The sequence below is a fragment of the Morone saxatilis genome, unplaced genomic scaffold, assembly GCF_004916995.1.
Source record: "Morone saxatilis isolate NCDOM2014 unplaced genomic scaffold, NCSU_SB_2.0 Contig24, whole genome shotgun sequence".
Classification (NCBI taxonomy): domain Eukaryota; kingdom Metazoa; phylum Chordata; class Actinopteri; family Moronidae; genus Morone; species Morone saxatilis.
This window is the reverse complement of record NW_023339807.1, coordinates 27,025,443-27,025,668: the sequence shown is the minus strand read 5'-3', so window position 1 is coordinate 27,025,668 and position 226 is coordinate 27,025,443.

Sequence of the window (226 nt, the reverse complement as noted above, 5' to 3'; positions counted from 1 at the left end):
CTGTGTTTGAGAACTACTACGTCATCTACTCGTCCACGGTGTACCGGCAGCACGAGTCAGGCCGGGCCTGGTTCCTGGGCCTCAACAAGGACGGGGTCATCATGAAGGGAAACCGGGTGAAGAAAACCAAACCCTGCTCACACTTCGTCCCCAGACCCATCGAAGGTGAGACGCACACACACACCTGAGGGCACCTGGCAGGGAAAATATTACACCAAACTCCCTT